At 46.0% G+C, this 20803-nt stretch overlaps 1 protein-coding gene across 1 annotated transcript in view; it reads right to left on the bottom strand.

Moving 5' to 3' along the window:
• The window catches only part of LOC106570772 (regulating synaptic membrane exocytosis protein 2), a gene marked incomplete at its 3' end in the record, with an annotated part of 112168 nt that extends 92437 nt beyond the window's left edge, over positions 1-19731 (bottom strand). The window contains exon 1 of the mRNA XM_045693721.1: positions 19431-19731. The remainder of the gene's footprint in view (positions 1-19430) is intronic.
• Positions 19732-20803: the final 1072 nt, after the last annotated feature.

Genomic DNA, 20803 nt, shown 5'->3' with positions numbered 1-20803 from the left:
GGGCTTATCTAAACTTATGAAGGGGAAGCTCCAGATAGCCCAGAATAAGCTGATCAGGGTAGTATTGAAGGTGAGTCCACGTACTCACAAAGGCAGGAGATGTTTTCAGGACTAAACTGGCTGCCTGTTGAGGCTAGGGTGTCCCAGATTAGACTAGGTTTGGTTTACAGGAGTATTTATGGTCCTGCGCCCAGATATCTAAGTGATTACTTTCCTCGTGTTAGGGATGCACACAATCACAGCACCAGATCAGGTGTTGCTGATGTGTGCTTATACAGGTTCAGGAGTAATGCTGGGAAAGGTACTTTCTTGTATACTGGAGCCTCAGAATGGAATGAGTTGCCTCTGCCCATAAAAACAACGTCCTCTCTGGGCAGCTTTAAAAAATAAAGTAAAAATATGTTTGATGTCTTCTGTGCCCATATGAATAACCCCTATGATGTAACTGGAATGATGAGATAGATGTTCTTCTTCTCTGTTTTTGTTTTATTATTTCACTGCCGTACTGTGTTGGATCTTGTCCAGCCATCTTGTCTCAAGAGGACCACAAAGGAAATAAGTCCCAGACTATTGTGTGTTATCCTCAATGATTTTATTAATGTGCATATATGGCTTTTTCAAGTTTTATGTGTGCTGTTTTTTTTAAATGGGCGAATTAATAAACTGAACTAATAACACGCCCTGACCATAGAGAGCCCTTGGTTCTCTATGGTATAGTAGGTCAGGGCATGACTGGGGGTGTTCTATGTTGGTTATTTCTATGTTGGTGTGCTTGGTATGGTTCCCAATCAGAGGCAGCTGTTTAGCGTTGTCTCTGATTGGGGATCATATTTAGGCAGCCATTTCCCCACTGTGTTTTGTGGGATCTTGTTTTTGTGTAGGTGCCTATTTGCACTTCACTGTCTTCAAGTTTCATTTGATCATTTATTGTTTTTGTATTTTGCTGAAGTTTCACGTTATAATAAAGATGTGGAACGCTACTCACGCTGCGCCTTGGTCCAATCATTACGACGAGCGTGACAGAGGATCCCACCAAAACAGGATCAAGCAGCGTGCCCAGGAGGAGAGTGTATCCTGGACTTGGGAGGAGATCCTGGATGAGAAGGGATCCTGGACTTGGGAGGAGATCCTGGCAGGACAGGATCGCCTTCTTTGGAAGGAGCGGCAGACGGAAGGTTATGATGGAGGACAGCGATGATGTCGGGGTTCGCGGCCACATAGAAAGCCCAAAAAACAGCCCAAATTTTTTTTGGGGGGGGGCACAAGGGGTGGTCAGCGGAGCCGAGGAGTGAACCAGAGCCAGTCTGGGAGAAGAGGGAGAAACTGGAGGAGAGTGAACGGAAAGAATCAGAGACCATCAGTGAGTTGAGGGAGAATTTGTAGGAGAGAGAAATGAGAGAGTTATTGAATTGGTGGAGGATGCACGACATTTGCCCTAAGGAGCGTGTTATCGGTTTAATGCCACCTGAGTCAGCTATCCGTACTCGTCCTGAGGAGTGTGCTATCAGTCTGGTGAAAGTTGTGCCGGCTCCACGCACCAGGTCTCCAGTACGCCTTCCCAGCCCTGTACGTCCTGTGCTAGCTCTCCACACTCGCCTTGAGGAGCGTGTCATTTGTCCGGTGCCATGTGTGCCGGTTCTACGCACCAGGTCTCCAGTGCGCCTCCACAGCCCAGTACGTCCTGTGCCAGCTCCTCGCACTTGCCGTGCGAAGTGTCATCGAACCGGTACCATTGATGCCAGTTCTACGCACCAGGTCTCCAGTACGTCTCCACAGCGCAGTACATCCTGTGCCAGCTCCACACATCAGGCCTCCAGTGCGCCTTCCCAGTCCAGAGCTTCCGGCGACAGTTCCCAGTCCAGAGCTTCAGGAGACGGTCCACAGTCCGGAACCTCCAACGACAGTCCACAGTCCGGAACTTCCAGAGACGGACCACAGTCCAGAACCTCCTGAGACGGTCCACAGTCCAGAACCTCCTGAGACGGTCCACAACCCGGAACCTCCAGCGACGGTCAACGGTCCGGAACCATCAGCGAGGGTCAACAGTCCGGAGCTTCCAAACACGGCGTCCAGTCCAGGTCCATGGTAGGAGCCCTCCTCGGTGCCGATGCCCAGTCCAGACACAGCGTCCAGTCCCGCTCCATGGCAGGAGCCTTCCTCTGCACCAATGTCCAGGACAGGGCCGGTGTCCAGACCTGCTCCATGGCAGGAGCCTTCCTCGGCATTGAGATCCAGTCCAGGCACAGTGTTCAGCTTGGGTCCATGGCTGGATCCGCAGGATGAGCGGTTTCTTTGTCCCGCACCAGAGCCACCACCAAAGAAGGTGGATCTGCGAGCTGAGCGGGTTCTTCGTCCCGCACCAGAGCCGCCACCAACACTAATCACCCCCCCTACCCTCCCTATTTGGTTTCAGGTTTTGCGGCCGGAGTCCGGACCTTTGGGGGGGGAGGGGTACTGTCCCGCCCTGACCATAGAGAGCCCTTGGTTCTCTATGGTATAGTAGGTCAGGGCATGACTGGGGGTGTTCTATGTTGGTTATTTCTATGTTGGTGTGCTTGGTATGGTTCCCAATCAGAGGCAGCTGTTTAGCGTTGTCTCAGATTGGGGATCATATTTAGGCAGCCATTTCCCCACTGTGTTTTGTGGGATCTTGTTTTTGTGTAGGTGCCTATTTGCACTTCACTGTCTTCACATTTCGTTTGATCATTTATTGTTTTTGTATTTTGCTGAAGTTTCACATTATAATAAAGATGTGGAACGCTACTCACGCTGCGCCTTGGTCCAATCATTACGACGAGTGTAACAACTAAACTAAGCCTCAGAGAACAACATTGATCTATACGCTGACTTGGTGAGTTTATAAGGAAGTGCATTGGAGATGTTGTACCCACTGTGACTATTAAAACCTACCCTAATCAGAAACCGTGGATGGATGGGGGCATTCGCACAAAACTGAAAGCGCAATCCACCACATTTAACCATGGAAATAGGTCAGGGAATATGGCTGAATATAAACAGTGCAGTTATTCCCTCCGCAAGACAATTAAACAAGCAAAATGTCGGTATAGAGTCCTAATTCAACGGCTCAGACACGAGACATATCTGGCAGGGTCTACAGGAAATCACGGACTACAAAAATAAAACCAGCCACGTCACGGACACCGATGTCACGCTTCCAGACAAATTAAACACCTTCTTTGACCGCTGTGAAGATAATACAGTGCCACCATCGCTACCAAGAACTGCGGCCCCCCCTCTCTTTCTCCGTGTCCAACGTGAGTAAGACATTTAAACGTGTTAACCCTCGCAAGGCTGCTGGCCCAGACGGCATCCCTAGCCGCGTCCTCAGAGCATGCGCAGACCAGCTGGTTGGTGTGTTTACGAATATATTCAATTGCTCCCTATCCCAGTCTGCTGTCCCCACATGCTTCAAGATGGCCACCATTGTTCCTGTACCCAAGAAGGCAAAGATAACTGAACTAAATGAGTACTGCCCCGTAGCACTCACTTCTGTCACCATGAAGTGCTTTGAGAGGCTAGTCAAGGATCATTTTACCTCCACCTTACCTGCCACTCTAGACCCACTTCAGTTTGCATATCACCCCAACTGGTCCACAGACGATGCAATCGCCATCCCACTAAACACTGCCCTATCCCATCTGGACAAGAGGAATACCTATGTAAGAATGCTGTTCATTGACTACAGCTCAGCTTTCAACACCATAGTACCCTCCAAGATCATCATCAAGCTGGAGGCCCTGGGTTTCAACCCCGCCCCGCCCCAATTGCGTCCTGGACTTTCTGACGGCCGCCCCCAGGTGTTGAAGGTAGTAAACAACATCTCCACTTTGCTGACCCTTAACCTGTTGAGGGTAGGGGGCAGTATTGACACGGCTGGATAAAAAGCGTACCCGATTTAATCTGGTTACTACTCCTGCCCAGTAACTAGAATATGCATATAATTATTGGCTTTGGATAGAAAACACTCCAAAGTTTGTAAAACTGTTTGAATGGTGTCTGTGAGTATAACAGAACTCAAATGGCAGGTCAAAACCTGAGAGATTCCTTTACAGGAAGTGGCCTGTCTGACCATTTATTGTCTTTCTTTGACATCTCTTTCAAAAACTTAGGATCTCTGCGGTAACGTGACACTTCCCACGGCTCCAATAGGCTCTCAGAGCCCGGGAAAAACCTGAATGTCGTCATTCCAGCCCCAGGCTGAAACACATTATCGCCTTTCTCAAGTGGCCGATCAAGGGACTGTGGGCTTAGGCGCGTGCACTGGCCGCCCCGTCTTTGTGTTTTTTCCTCTGTTTGCCGAAAAGGAGATTCCCGGTCGGAATATTATCGCTTTTTTACGAGATAAATTGCATAAAAATTGATTTTAAACAGCGGTTGACATGCTTCGAAGTACGGTAATGGAATATTTAGATTTTTTTTGTCACGAATTGCGCCATGCGCACGACCCTGATTTACCATTTCGGATAGTTTCTGGAACGCACGAACAAAACGCCGCTATTTGGATATAACGATGGATTATTTGGGACCAAACCAACATTTGTTATTGAAGTAGAAGTCCTGGGAGTGCATTCTGATGAAGACAACAAAGGTAATAACATTTTTGTTATAGTAAATCTGATTTTGGTGAAGGCTAAACTTGCCGGGTGTCTAAATAGCTAGCCCGTGATGGCTGGGCTATGTACTTAGAATATTGAAAAATGTGCTTTCACCAAAAAGCTATTTTAAAATCGGACATATCGAGTGCATAGAGGAGTTCTGTATCTATAATTCTTAAAATAATTGTTATGCTTTTTGTGAACGTTTATCGTGAGTAATTTAGTAAATTGTTAGTAAATTCACCGGAAGTTTGCGGGGGGTATGCTAGTTCTGAACGTCACATGCTAATGTAAAAAGCAGTTTTTTGATATAAATATGAACTTGATTGAACAAAACATGCATGTATTGTATAACATAATGTCCTAGGGTTGTCATCTGATGAAGATCATCAAAGGTTAGTGCTGCATTTAGCTGTCTTCTGGGTTTTTGTGACATTATATGCTAGCTTGAAAAATGGGTGTCTGATTATTTCTGGCTGGGTACTCTGCTGACATAATCTAATGTTTTGCTTTCGTTGTAAAGCCTTTTTGAAATCGGACAGTGTGATTAGATTAACGAGAGTCTTGTCTTTAAATAGCTGTAAAATAGTCATATGTTTGAGAAATTGAAGTAATAGGATTTTTAAGGTATTTGAAAATCGCGCCACTGGATTACACTGGCTGTTGCGTAGGTGGGACGAATTCGTCCCGCCTAGCCCAGAGAGGTTAACACTGAGGCCCCAGAATGGTGCGTGCTCAGCCCCCTCCTGTATTCCCTGTTCACCCATGACTGCGTGGCCATGCATGCCTCCAACTCAATAATCAAGTTTGCAGACGACACAACAGTACTGGGCTTGATTACCAACAACGTCAAGACAGCCTACAGGGACGAGGTGAGGGCACTCAGAGTGTGGTGTCAGGAAAACAACCTCTCACTCACCGTCAACATAATAATGGAGATGATCATGGACTTCAGGAAACAGCAAAGGGATCACCCCCCTATCCACATCGAAGGGACTCAAGTGGAGAAGGTGGAAGGTTTTAAGTTCCTCGGCGTACACATCACAGACAAACTGAAATGGTCAACCCACACAGACAGTGTGGTATCCTGATCCCTCCTGTCTCAGCCTCCAGTATTTATGTTGCAGTAGTTCATGTGTCGGGGGGCTAGGGTCAGTCTGTTACATCTGGAGTATTTCTCTTGTCTTATCCTGTGTCCTGTGTGAATTTAAATATGCTCTCTCTAATTCTCTCTTTCTCTCTTTCTTTCTTTCTCTCGGAGGACCTGAGCCCTAGGACCATGCCTCAGGACTACCTGGCATGATGACTCCTTGCTGTCCCCAGTCCACCTGGCCGTGCTGCTGCTCCAGTTTCAACTGTTCTGCCTGTGGCTATGGAACCCTGACCTGTTCACCGGACGTGCTTGTTGCACCCTCGACAACTACTATGATTATTATTATTTGACCATGCTGATCATTTATGAACATTTTAACATCTTGACCATGTTCTGTTATAATATCCACCCGGCACAGCCAGAAGAGGACTGGCCACCCCTCATAGCCTGGTTCCTCTCTAGGTTTCTTCCTAGGTTTTTGGCCTTTCTAGGGAGTTTTTCCTAGGGAGTTTTTCCTAGCCACCGTGCTTCTTTCACATGCATTGCTTGCTGTTTGGGGTTTTAGGCTGGGTTTCTGTACAGCACTTTGAGATATCAGCTGATGTACGAAGGGCTATATAAATACATTTGATTTGATTTGAAGAAGGCGCAACAGTGTAGCATAAAAATTGATTTTAAACAGCGTTTGACATGCTTCTAAGTACGATAATGGAATATTTTGAAATTCTTTGTCACGAAATGCGCTCGTGCGTCACCGTTTGGATAGTTACCTGAACGCATGAACAAAACGGCGGTATTTGGATATAACTATGGATTATTTGGAACCAAAACAACATTTGTTGTTGAAGTAGAAGTCCTGGGAGTGCATTCTGATGAAGAACAGCAAAGGTAATCCAATTTTTCTAATAGTAATTCTGAGTTTAGGTGACCCCGAAGTTGGCGGATGTCAAAATAACTAGCCGTGATGGCCGAGCTATGTACTCAGAATATTGCAAAATGTGCTTTCGCCGAAAAGCTAATTTTAGACCACACTACCTACCTAGAGAGTTTTCATCTGTATTCTTCGTAGCTGTTGGAACTAAGACAGCATTGAATGAGCTGTATTCATCCATAAGCAAACAAGATAACGCTCACCCAGAGGCGCCGCTCCTAGTGGCCGGGGACTTTAATGCAGGGAAACTTAAATCCGTTTTACCAAATTTCTACCAGCATGTTAAATGTGTAACTAGAGGGGGAAAAACTGGACCACCTTTACTCCACATACAGAGACGCGAACAAAGCTCTCACTCACCCTCCATTTGGCAAATCTGACCATAATTCTATCCTCCTGATTCCTGCTTACAAGCAAAAATTAAAGCCTGAAGCACCAGTGACTAGATCAATAAAAAAGTGGTCAGATGATGCAAATGCTAAGCTACAGGACTGTTTTGCTAGCGCAGACTGGAATATGTTCCGGGATTCCTCTGATGGAATTGAGGAGTAGACCACATCAGTCATTGGCTTCATCAATAAATCCAGCGATGATGTCGTCCCCACAGTGACCGTACGTACATACTCCAACCAGAAGTCATGGATTACAGGCAACATCCGCACTGAGCTGAAGGCTAAAGCTACCGCTTTCAAGGAGTGGAACTCTAACCCGGAAGCTTATAAGAAATCCAGCTATGCCCTCCGACGAACCATCAAACAGGCAAAGCGTCAATACAGGACTAAGATCGAATCGTACTTCACCGGCTCCTCTGACACACGTCGGATGTCGTCGGATGTGTGCATTCACTACTGTAAGTCGCTCTGGATAAGAGCGTCTGCTAAATGACTAAAATGTACATGTAAATGTGGCAGGGCTTGCAAACCATTACAGACTACAAAGGGAAGCCCAGCTTAGAGCTGCCCAGTGACACGAGCCTACCAGAGACCTAAACTACTTCTATGCTCGCTTCGCGGCAAATAACACTGAAACATGCATAAGAGCACCAGCTATTCTGGAAGACTGTGTGATCACGCTCTCTGCAGCCAATGTAAGACTTTTAAACAGGTCAACATTCACAAGGCCGCAGGACCAGTCAGAATGTGTATTGCAAGCATGCACTGACCGGTTGGTCAGCATGCACTGACCAACCGGCAAGTGTCTTCACTGACATTTTCAACCTCTCCCTGTCCGATTCTGGTGTACCAACATGTTTTAAGCAGACCACCATAGTCCATGTGCCCAAGAACACTAAGGTAACCTGCCTAAATGACTACCGACCCTTGGCACTCACATCTGTGGTAATGAAGTGCTTTGAAAGGCTGGTCATGGCTCACATCAACACCATTATCCCAGAAACTGATCCATCACGACTGGTCTGCCGACGTAAAAGCACATAGGGACTACAACAGACTTCTTCCATCGCGACGTCCCTCTAAGGCCCTTCTGCTAGCCTGCTATCCCCGGCCCGCTAGCTGTCTGAATCGCCGTGGCTCCAGCCCACCCAGCTACTCACTGGACCCAATGATCACTCGGCTACGCATGCCTCTCCTTAATGTCATTATTCCTTGTCCATTGCTGTTTTGGTTAGTGATTATTGTATTATTTCACTGTAGAGCCTCCAGCCCTGCTCAATATGCATCAGCTAAGCCTCTTGTCCCACCTCCCACACATGCGGTGACCTCACCTGGTTTAATTGATGTCTCTAGAGACAATACCTCTCTCATCGTCACTCAATGCATAGGTTTACCTCCACTGTATTCACATCCTACCATACCTTTGTCTGTACATTACGCCTTGAATCTATTCTACCACGCCTAGAAACCTGCTCCTTTAACCCTCTGTTCCGAACGCGACCAGTTCTTGTAGCCTTTAGCCGTACCCTTATCCTACTACTCCTCTGCTCCTCTGGTGACATAGAGGTTAATCCAGGTCCTGCAGTGCCTAGCTCCACTCCCATTCCCCAGGCGCTCTCATTTGTTGACTTCTGTAGCCGTAAAAGCCTTGGTTTCATGCATGTTAACATTAGAAGCCTCCTCCCTAAGTTTGTTTTATTCACTGATTTAGCACACTCCGCCAACCCGGATGTCGTAGTCGTGTTTGAATCCTGGCTTAGGAAGGCCACCAAAAATCCTGAAATTTCCATCCCTAACTATAATATTTTCCGACAAGATAATACTGCCAAAGGGGGCGGAGTTGCAATCTACAGCAGAGGTAGCCTGCAGAGTTCTGTCTTACTATCTAGGTCTGTGCCCAAACAATTTGAGCTTCTACTTTGAAAAATCCAGTTTTCCAGAAACATGTCTCTCACCATTGCCGCTTGCTATAGACCACCTTCTGCCCCCAGCTGTGCCCTGGACACCATGTGAATTGATTGCCACCCCATCTATCTTCAGAGCTCGTGCTGTTAGGTGACCTAAACTGGGACATGCTTAACACACCGGCCATCTTACAATCTAAGTTTGATGCCCTCAATCTCACACAAATTATCAATGAACCTACCAAGTACAAGCCCAAATCCGTAAACACAGGCACCCTCATAGATATCATCCTAACCAACCTGCCCTCCAAATACACCTCCGCTGTCTTCAACCAGGATCTCAGCGATCACTGCCTCATTGCTGGCGTCCGTAATGGGTATGCGGTCAAACAACCACCCCTCATCACTGTCAAACGCTCCCTAAAACACTTCAGCGAGCCGGCCTTTCTAATCGACCTGGCCCGGGTATCCTGGAAAGATATTGACTTCATTCGGTCAGTAGAAGGTTATTCTGGTTATTCTTTAAAAGAGCTTTCCTCACAATCTTAAATAAGCATGCCCCATTCAAAAAATTTTGAACCAGGAACAGATATGGTTCACTCCAGACCTGACTGCTCTTGACCAGCACAAAAACATTTCGTGGCGTACTGCATTAGCATCGAATAGCCCCCGTGATATGCAACTTTTCAGGGAAGTTAGGAACCAATATACACAGGCAGTTAGGAAAGCTAAGGCTAGCTTTTTCAAACTGAAATTTGCATCCTGCAACACAAACTCAAAAAAGTTCTGGGACACTGTAAAGTCCATGGAGAATAAGAACACCTCCTCCCAGCGGCCCACTGCACTGAGGCTAGGAAACACTGTCACCACCGATAAATCTACAATCATTGAGAATTTCAATAAGGATTTTTCTTACGGCTGGCCACGCTTTCCACCTGACCACCCCTACTCCGGTCAACAGCCCTACACCCCCCACAGCAACTTACCCAAGCCTACCCCATTTTTCCTTCACCCAAATCCAGATAGCTGATGTTCTGAAAGAGCTGCAAAATCTGGACCCCTACAAATCAGCAGGACTAGACAATCTGGACCCTCTTTTTCTAAAATTATCAGCTGAAATTGTTGCAACCCTGATTACTAGCCTGTTCAACCTCGCTTTCTCATCGTCTGAGATTTCCAAAGATTGGAAAGCTGCCGTGGTCATCCCCCTTTTCAAAGAGGGAGACACTCTAGACCCAAACAGCTACAGACCTATATTTATCCTACTCTGCCTTTCTAAGGTCTTCGAAAGCCAAGTTAACAAACAGATCACCGACCATTTAGAATCCCACCGTACCTTCTCCGCTATACAATCTGGTTTCCGAGCTGGTCATGGGTGCACCTCAGCCATGCTCAAGGTCCTAAACGATATCATAATCTCCATCGATAAGAGACAATGTTGTGCAGCTGTATTCATTTACCTGGCCAAGGCTCTCGACTCTCAATCACCACATTCTTATCGGCAGGCTCAACAGCCTTGGTTTCTCAAATGACTGCCTCGCCTGGTTCACCAACTACTTCTCAGACAGAGTTCAGTGTGTCAAATCGGAGGGCCTGTTGTCCGGACCTTTGGCAGTCTCTTTGGGGGTGCCACAGGGTTCAATTCTCGGGCCGACTCTTTCTCTGTATGCATCAATGATGTCGCTCTTGCTGCTGGTGATTCTCTGATCCACATCTACGCAGACGACACCATTCTGTATACTTCTGGCCCATCTTTGGACACTGTGTTAACTAACTTCCAGATGAGCTTCAAATCCATACAACTCTCCTTCCGTGGCCTCCAACTGCTCTTAAATGCAAGTAAAACTAAATGCATACTCTTCAACCAATGCTACCAGCACCTGCCTGCCCGTCCAGCATCACTACTCTGTTGTGACTTAGAATATGTGGACTACTACAAATACCCAGGTGTCTGGTTAGACTGTAAACTCTCCTTCCAGACTCACATTAAACATCTCCAATCCAAAATTAAATCTAGAATCGGCTTCCTATTTCGCAACAAAGCATCTTTCACTCATGCTACCAAACATACCCTAGTAAAACTGACTACCCTACCAATCCTTGACTTCGGCAATGTCATTTACAAAATAGCCTCCAACACTCTACTCAAATTGGATGCAGTCTATCACAGTGCCATCCGTTTTGTCACCAAAGCCCCAAACACTACCCACCACTGCAACCTGTATGCTCTCGTTGGCTGGCCCTCGCTTCATATTTGTTGCCAAACCCACTGGCTCCAGGTCGTCTATAAGTTTTGGCTAGGTAAAGCCCCACCTTATCTCAGCTCACTGGTCACCATAGCAGCACCCACCCATAGCACGTGCTCCAGCAGGTATATTTCACTGGTCACCCCCAAATCCAATTCCTCCTTTGGCCACCTTTCCTTCCAGTTCTCTGCTGCCAATGTCTGGAATGAATTGCAAAAATCACTGAAGCTGGATACTCATATCTCCCTCACTAACTTTAAGCACCAGCTGTCAGAGCAGCTCACAGATCACTGCACCTGTACATAGCCCATCTGTAAATAGCCCATCCAACTACCTCATCCCCATACTGTTACTTAATTTTTTTGCTCCTTTGCACCCCAGTATCTCTACTTGCACATTCATCTTCTGCACATCTATCACTCCAGTCTCTATCAATCCAGTGTTTAACTGCTAAATTGTAATTATTTAGCTACTACGGCCTATTTATTGCCTACCTCCCTTATCTTACATAATTTGCACACATTGTATTTATACTTTTTCTACTGTGTTATTGACTGTATGTTTTGTTTATTCCATGTGTAACTCTGTGTTGTTTGTGTCGCACTGCTTTATCTTGGCCAGGTCGCAGTTGTAAATGAGAACTTGTTCTCAACTAGCCTACCTGGTTAAATAAAGGTGACATAAAAAAATACATAAATAAAAAAAACTCTAGACCCACTCCAATTTGCATACCTCCCCAACAGATACACAGATGATGCAATCTCTATTGCAATCCACACTGCCCTTTCCCACCTGGACAAAAGGAACACCTATGTGAGAATGCTATTCATTGACTTCAGCTCAGCGTTCAACACCTTAGTACCCTTAAAGCTCATCAATAAGCTAAGGACCCTGAGACTAAACACCTCCCTCTGAAACTGGATCCTGGACTTCCTGATGGACCCCTCAGGGGTGCATGCTCAGTCCCCTCCTGTACTCTTGAATTGTTGCATTTTGTGCTTTGTTGCATTTTGTGCTTTGTTGCTCAGTCTGTATGCTACGCCATGCTTGTCCCATGTTGCTCTGCGTGTGCTCAATGCTCAATGATTGTCTGTATTGTAATTGTTTTTAATAACCTGCCCAGGGACTGCGGTTGAAAATTAGCCGGCTGGCAAAAACCGGCACTTTTACTAAAACGTTGATTAATGTGCACTGTCCCTGTAAAAATAAAAATAAACTCAAACTCCCTGTACACTCATGACTGCATAGCCAGGCGCGACTTCAACAACATCATTAAGTTTGCCAATGATACAACAGTATTAGGCCTGATCTCCGACAACAACGAGTCAGCCTATAGGGAGGAGGTCAGAGACCTGGCCGTGTGGTGCCAGGACAACAACCTCTCCCTCAACGTGAGTAAGACAAAGGAGATGATTGTGGACTACAGAAAAAAGAGGACTGTGCACGACCCAATTCTAATCGACGGGGCTGTAGTGGAGCAGGTTGAGAGCTTCAAGTTCCTTGGTGTCCACATCATCAACAAACGAACATGGTCCAAGCACACCAAGACAGTCGTGAAGAGGGCACAACAAAACCTATTCCCCCTCAGGAGACTGAAATATTTGGCATGGGTCCTCAGATCCTCAAAAGGTTCTACAGATGCACCATCGAGAGCATCCTAACTGGTTGCAACACTGCCTGGTATGGCAACTGCTCGGCCTCTGACCGCAAGGCATTACAGAGGGTAGTGCGAACGGCCCAGTACATCACTGGGCCAAGCTTCCTGCCATCCAGGACCTCTATACCAGGCGGTGTCAGAGGAAGGCCTTGTCAAAAATGGTCAAACCCACCCTAATCATAGACTGTTCTCTCTGCTACCGCACGGCAAGCGGTACCGGAGCGCCAAGTCTAGATCCAAGAGGCTTCTAAACAGCTTCTAGCCCCAAGCCATAAGACTCCTTAACATCTAATTAAATGGCTACCCAGACTACTTGCATTTCACCCCCTTCCTCTTTTACACCGCTGCTACTCTCTGTTGTTATCATCTATAGTCACTTTAATAACTCTACCTATATGTACCTCAACTAACCGGCACATTGACTCTGTACCGGTTACCCCCCTGTCTGTAGTCTCGCTATTGTTATTTTACTTTTGCTCTTTAATTACTTATTTTTCTTATTCTTATCTGTATTTTTTTTAAACGGCATTGTTGGTTAGGGGCTCGTAAGTAAGCATTTCACCTTAAGGTCTACACCTGTTGTATTCGGTGCATGTGACTAATAAAATTTGATTGGATTTGATTTGCTTAACTCTGCACACCAACGTGTTTCAATAGCTAGGCCTAACTCTCCACACACCAAACTGTTTCACTAGTTACACCTACCTTTCCACACCAACCAGGTTCACTAGCTAGGTGTAACTCTCCACTCTCTCCACACCAACCAGGTTCACTAGCTAGGTGTAACTCTCCACTCTCTACACCAACCTGTTTGACTAGCTAGGACTACATTTCCACTCTCTCTACACTACCCTGTTTCATCATCTCCTCTCTTTCCACACCAACCTGTTTCACAATCTAGGCCTAACTCTAAGCAGTCTCCACACCAACCTGGTTCACTATCAAGAAAACTATTTCACTTTCCTCACCAATCTGTCTCCCTAGCCAGGCCTAACACTCTACATCAACCTGTTTCATTAGATAGGCCTAACCCTCCATACAAACATTATTTACTAGCTAGGCCTGACTCTTGCACACCAACCTGTTTCACTAGCTAGGCAAATATCTCCACTCTCCAAACCAACCTGTTTCACTAGCTATGACTAACTCTCCTCACACTACACATCGACCTGTTTCACTAGCTAGGCCTAACTCTCCTCACACTACACATCAACCTGTTTCACTAGCTAGGCCTAACTCTCCACACTCTCCACACCAACACGTTACACTAGCTAGGATGAACGCTCCACATTCTCCACAACAACCTCACTAGCCATGCCTACCTCTACACACCAACCTGTTTCATTAGATAGGCCTAACTCTCCATACCGACCTTTTTCACTAGCTAGGCCTAACGCTCCACTTTTTTCATACCAACCTGTTTCTGTAGCCAGGCGTAAAACTCTACATCATCCTGGTTCACTAGCTCGGCCTTACATTCCACTCTCCACACCAAACTTTATCACAAGCTAGGTCTAACTATCCACTCTCTCCATACAAACCTGTTTCACTAGCTAGGCATAGCATAGCGCTACGTTCTCTCAACACCAACCTGTTTCACTATTTAGGCATAGCATAGCACTATGCACTCTCCACACCAACGTGTTTCACTAGCTAGTCTTAATTCACCACACTAACCAGTTTCTCTAGCTAGGTCTAACTTTCCACTCTCTCCGCACCAACCTGTTTCACTAGTTAGTCTTAATTCACCACACAAACCATGTTTAACTAGTTAGGCCCAACACTCAACGCTCTACACACCAACCTGTTTCACTAGATCGGTCTATATCTCCACCCAACCTGTTTTATTAGCTAGGCTTAATTTTCCACACCAACCCGTTCACTAGCTAGGTCTAACTCTCAACTCTTTACACCACCCTGTTTCACCAACTACACATAACTCTCCACTCTCTCCACCCCAACTTGTTTCACTAACTACACATAACTCTCCACTCTCTCCACCCCAACCTGTTTCACTAGCTAGGCTGAACTCTCCACTCTCTCCACCCCAACCTGTTTCACTAGCTAGGCTGAACTCTCCACACTCTCGACACCAACCTGTTTCACTAGCTAGGCTGAACTCTCCACACTCTCGACACCAACCTGTTTCACTAGCCTTGCCTAATTTTCCAAATCAACCTGTTTCATTAGCTAGGTCTAACTTCCCACACCAACCTGTTTCATTAGCTAGGCCTAACTTTCCACACCAACCTGTTCCACTAGCTAGGCCTAACTTTTCACTCTCCACACCATCCTGGTTCACGACTGGGTCGCATCTCTGGCAACCTAACTGATAGAATGTACAATCAGCCGGCTTGGGTAGCATCCCTAGGTTGTGTAGGGACAATATCTCGTGGAAAGTATGAATAAATTCATCAAAATAATGTTTTCAATGAAAATATATCAATCATTATTTGAATATGTTGGTAACCCGTTGTACAAAAGTGATAATGCCCTTGAAGCCGGTGTTTGGAGGATATATTTGGCATGGTTTGCCGGCCCTCGACTACGTCTTGGGTTTAACAACACCTGTGACTATATCGTCAGAACACCTGCTTCTTAGAGATTATTTTATTTTATTTTGAACCCTATTTCACCAGGTAAGTTGACTGAGAAAACATTCTCATTTACAGCAACGACCTCGGGAACACAGGGGAGGGGAAGGGGGACGAATGAGCCAATTGGAAACTGGGGGTGATTAGGTGGCCATGATAGTGTGAAGGCCAGATTGGTAATTTACTTCAACACTATACTTCAATGTCCAGCACTACACTTCAATATCCACCACTATACTTCAATATGTACAACTACACTTCAATATCCACCACACACTTCAATATTCACCACTATACTTCAATATCCACCACTATACTTCAATATCCACCACTATACTTCAATATCTACAACTACACTTCAATATCCACCACTACACTTCAATATCCACCACTATACTTCAATATTTTTAACTACACTTCAATATCCAGCACTACACTTCAATATCCACCACAATACCTCAATATCCACCACTATACTTCAATATCCACCACTAAACTTCAATATCCAGCACTACACTTCAATATCCAGCACTACACTTCAATATCCACCACTACACTTCAATATCCACCACTACACTTCAATATTTTTAACTACACTTCAATAACAATACCTCAATATCCACCACTATACTTCAATATCCACCACTAAACTTCAATATCCAGCACTACACTTCAATATCCAGCACTACATTTCAATATCCACCACTACACTCCAATATCCAGCACTACACTTCAATATCCCCCACTACACGTCGATATCCACCACTACACGTCAATATCCACCACTACACTTCAATATCCACCACTACACTTCAATATCCACCACTACACTTCAATATTCACCACTACACTTCAATATCCAGCACTACACTTCAATATCCACCACAATACCTCAATATCCACCACTATACTTCAATATCCACCACTAAACTTCAATATCCAGCACTACACTTCAATATCCACCACTACACTTCAATATCCCCACTACACGTCGATATCCGCCACTACACTTCAATATCCACCACTACACTTCAATATTCACCACTATACTTTAGATCCAGAAAACCACAGAGTACAGAAATATACCCTCAAACAACCATCCTACATCTTCAAATATCAGCTGCTATCACTGAACATCAATACTCAAACTAATCTCATCATAAATTTGCTGCAATTACTCATACACTATATTACCAAAAGTATCTGGACACCTGGTTGTCGAACATCTCATTCCAAAATCATGGTCATTAATATAGAGTTGGTCCCCCCTTTGCTGCTATAACAGCCTCCACTCTTCTGGGAAGGCTTTTCACTAGATGTTGGAACATTGCTGCGGGGACTTCCATTCAGCCACAAGAGCATTAGTGAGGTCCAATGGAGGCGAGCTTCACACCACTCCAGCCAATGCTTTAGCATCGAGCATGGTGATCTTAGGCTTGTGTGAGGCAGCTTGGCCACGGAAACCCGTTTCATGAAGCTCCCGACAAACAATTATTGTGCCGACGTTGCTTCCAGAGACAGCTTAGAACTCAATAGTGAGTGTTGCAACCGAGGACAGACAATTTTTACATGCTACACACTTTAGGCAGTCCCGTTCTGTGAGCTTGTGTGGCCTACCACTTCGCGGCTGAGCCGTTGTTGCTCCTAGACTTTCTTACTTCACTAACAACACTCACAGTTGACCGGGGCAGCTCCAGTAGGGCAGAAATTTGATGAACTGACTTGTTGGGAATGTGGCATCCTATGACGCTGCCAAATTGAAAGTCACCGAGCTCTTCAGTAAGGCCATTCTACTGCCAATGTTTGTCTATGGAGATTGCATGGCTGTGCGCTCGATTTTATACACCTGTCAGAAACGGGTCTGGCTGAAATAGCTGAATCCAATAATTTGAAGGGGTGTCCACATACATTTGTATATATAGTGTATGAAGGGGTGTCCACATACTTCTGTATATATAGTGTATGAAGGGGTGTCCACATACTTCTGTATATATAGTGTATGAAGGGGTGTCCACATACTTCTGTATATATAGTGTATGAAGGGGTGTCCACATACTTCTGTATATATAGTGTATGAAGGGGTGTCCACATACTGCTGTATATATAGTGTATGAAGGGGTGTCCACATACTTCTGTATATATAGTGTATGAAGGGGTGTCCACATACTGCTGTATATAAAGTGTATGTCCATCAGCAAAGTATGTCAAGTCTGTTGACATACAGGAAGTTTTTGTGAAATGTGACAAATCCTGACAGGTATGTCTACTCAATATAAACACATCAATCAACATTACCCCTTTAAAATGAGGTAGTGAGTGGTCCTGGGCCTGTTTGGGCCTGGTCCTGTAGTGAGTGGTCCTGGGCCTGTGTGGGCCTAACCCTGTAGTGAGTGGTCCTGGGCCTGTGTGGGCCTGGGCCTGTGTGGGCCTAACCCTGTAGCGAGTGGTCCTGGGCCTGTGTGGGCCTGGTCCTGGGCCTGTGTGGGCCTAACCCTGTAGCGAGTGGTCCTGGGCCTGTGTGGGCCTAACCCTGTAGCGAGTGGTCCTGGGCCTGTGTGGGCCTAACCCTGTAGTGAGTGGTCCTGGGCCTGTGTGGGCCTAACCCTGTATCGAGTGGTCCTGGGCCTGTGTGGGCCTAACCCTGTAGCGAGTGGTCCTGGGCCTGTGTGGGCCTAACCCTGTAGTGAGTGGTCCTGGGCCTGTGTGGGCCTGGTCCTGGGCCTGTGTGGGCCTAACCCTGTAGTGAGTGGTCCTGGGCCTGTGTGGGCCTGGTCCTGGGCCTGTGTGGGCCTAACCCTGTAGTGAGTGGTCCTGGGCCTGTGTGGGCCTGGTCCTGGGCCTGTGTGGGCCATAGCTCACAGATCACTGCACCTGTACATAGCCCATCTATAATTTAGCCCATACAACTACCTCTTCCCCTACTGTATTTATTTATTTATTTATTTTGCTCCTTTGCACCCCATTATTTCTATTTCTACTTTGCACTTTCTTCCACTACAAATCTACCATTCCAGTGTTTTACTTGCTATATTGTAATTACTTTGCCACCATGGCCTTTTTGCCTTTACCTCCCTTATCTCACCTCATTTGCTCACACTGTATATAGACTTATTTTTCTACTGTATTATTGACTGTATGTTTGTTTGTTCCATGTGTAACTCTGTGTTGTTGTATGTGTCGAACTGCTTTGCTTTATCTTGGCCAGGTCGCAATTGTAAATGAGAACTTGTTCTCAACTTGCCGACCTGGTTAAATAAAGGACTTGTTCTCAACTAGCCACCTGGTTAAATAAAGGTTAAATAAAATAGAATAAATACCCTGTGCCCAATAATATTTGTACCCTGTGCTGCTGCCATGTTATGTTGCTACCATGTTGTTGTCATGTTGCTACCATGCTGTGTTGTCATGTCCTGCTGCAATGTTGTGTTGCTACCATGTTGTTGTCATGTTGCTACCATGCTGTGTTGTCATGTCCTGCTGCCATGTTGTGTTGCTACCATGCTGTTGCCATGTTGTGTTGCTACCATGCTGTTGTCCTGTTGTGTTGCTACCATGCTGTGTTGTCATGTCCTGCTGCCATGCTATGTTGTCGTCTTAGGTCTCTCTTTATGTAGTGTTGTGTTGTCTCTCTTGTCATGACGTGTGTTTTGTCCTATATTTTTATTAAATGTATTTTTAATCCCAGCCCCTGTTCCCCGCAGGAGGCCTTTTGCCTTTTGGTAGGCCGTCAGTGTAAATAAGAATTTGTTCTTATTAACTGACTTGCCTCGTTAAATAAAATAACAAATAAAAAACTAATTTCCACAGCGTCCTCCCGGTGTGGTCTATAATCCGTCTTTGCTGCTCCGCCCCTTTAACACCCGGCCTGACCAGTTGGACTTTCCCAAAGCTGCTTTACTGTCCAAACTAGGGAGAACGACACAGCGGAAAATAAAATCTACACACACACACAGAGAGAACACACAGAAACCCCCTCTTTCTGTCCCCCAATACTCACAGAGATGGCTGAGCCGTACCCCATGGAGGGGCCAATACAGGGCCGCGTCAACACCGTCTCCTGCAGAACGCTGTCGCTGCTTCCCCCCGCTCTCTGTGCTCTTTGAAAGGGAGGTCATGCCTTATAATAACATACAGTAATCATTTATTCTGGTAAGCCGGCTCAAACACTCTGCCTTACACGATCCTACAGAACTACAGGAAGTTTCCCTTAGACTGCTGCCTGTCAGGCCTGACCTCTCTCTCTCGCTCTCTGGGTGCCTCTCTCTCTCTCTTTCTCTCTCTCTCTCTCTCTCTCTCTCTCTCTCTCTCTCTGGGTGCCTCTCTCTCTCTCTCTCTCTCTCTCTCTCTCTCTCTCTCTCTCTCTCTCGCTCTCTGGGTGCCTCTCTCTCTCTCTCTCTCTCTCTCTCGCTCTCTGTGTGCCTCTCTCTCTCTCTCTCTCTCTCTCTTCTCTCTCTCTCTGTTTCTCTCTCTCTCTCTCTCTCTCTCTCTCTCTCTCTCTCTCTCTGTTTCTCTCTCTCTCTTTCTCTCTGTCTCTCGCTCTCTGTATGCCTCTCTCTCTCTCTCTCTCTCGCTCTCTGTGTGCCTCTCTCTTTCTCTCTGTCTCTCTCTCTCCCTCTCTCGCTCTCTCTCTCTCTCGCTCTCTGTGTCTCTCTCTCTCTTTCTCTGTCTCTCTCTCTGTGTGCCTCTCTCTCTCTGTCTCTCTCTCTCTCCTCCTGGTCTCTATAATGTATAATATCCACAGGGTTTCAGAGAAGAACCAAGTCAACAGGTCATTGGAAGGAGCCCAAGCACACCAAGAAGTCTGGCTTTTGGTTTCAAATTGCAATGATTCCGCGTAGTTAATCCAAATGAATCCCAAATCAGGAATTCCAGAGCCAACCAATAGCCAAGCGATGCAGAGGTTCCTTATGTCTCATAATGAGGATTCATCTCCAAGGCCTGAGCCTAACCAAGAGATATTTCAGTATTCCATAGGTCTGAGAAAGCCATTCACCACCATTTTCCTTGTGTTAACTCAGTGAGCAGTGGTGTCCACTACAACCTCTCTCAAGGGCTGTCCGACCGGCTGTCTCCTCAGGAAAGGAGGAGGGAGTTAGTCGGCTCACCACCAATCACTTCCAGTTAAGCTCTGTTCAGATGGCATTTGCCCAACGACATCTGATGACGACTTAAGCTGGTCAGAGTTAGTTATTGAGTTCCTTGTCTTATCTACTGTACTGTAGGGTTTGGGCCTTGTCTTGTCTACTGTACTGTACTGTAGGGTTAGAGCCTTGTCTTGTCTACTGTACTGTAGGGTTAGGGCCTTGTCTTGTCTACTGTACTGTAGGGTTAGGGCCTTGTCTTGTCTACTGTACTGTACTGTAGGGTTAG

Source organism: Salmo salar, chromosome ssa14 (assembly GCF_905237065.1).
Source record: "Salmo salar chromosome ssa14, Ssal_v3.1, whole genome shotgun sequence".
Taxonomy (NCBI): domain Eukaryota; kingdom Metazoa; phylum Chordata; class Actinopteri; order Salmoniformes; family Salmonidae; genus Salmo; species Salmo salar.
Note: the sequence above shows the minus strand (reverse complement) of the source record. Positions and strands in the feature narration are given on the sequence as shown.